This window comes from Mastomys coucha, unplaced genomic scaffold, assembly GCF_008632895.1.
Source record: "Mastomys coucha isolate ucsf_1 unplaced genomic scaffold, UCSF_Mcou_1 pScaffold22, whole genome shotgun sequence".
NCBI classification, from domain to species: domain Eukaryota; kingdom Metazoa; phylum Chordata; class Mammalia; order Rodentia; family Muridae; genus Mastomys; species Mastomys coucha.
In genome coordinates, this window is record NW_022196905.1 from 24,751,183 (window position 1) to 24,751,649 (window position 467).

Below are 467 nucleotides of genomic sequence, written 5' to 3' on the forward strand. Positions count from 1 at the left end.
CCGAGCCCAGGCTCTTGTGTGGTGCTGTAGACCGAGCCCAGGCTCTTGTGTGGTGCTGTAGACTGAGCCCAGGCTCTTGTGTGGTGCTGTAGACCGAGCCCAGGCTCTTGTGTGGTGCTGTAGACTGAACCCAGGCTCTTGTGTGGTACTGCAGACTGAGCCCAAGCTCTTGTTCAGTGCTGTATACCGAGCCCAGGCTCTTGTGTGGTGCTGTAGACTGAGCCCAGGTTCTTGTGTGGTGCTGTAGACTGAGCCCAGGCTCTTGTGTGGTGCTGTAGACTGAGCCTAGGCCATGTATATGCTATGCTGTTGCCCTAGCACAACAAACTGGGTTTTGTGGTAAGCTTGGAAGATTACCTTGATGAATAAAACACATTATAGGTATGTGTTTCTTTAAAAAGAAAAATACAGCTTGAAAATGGAAGCCTAGAATTAAAATAATCAAATGGCATGCCTACTGAGCTGTT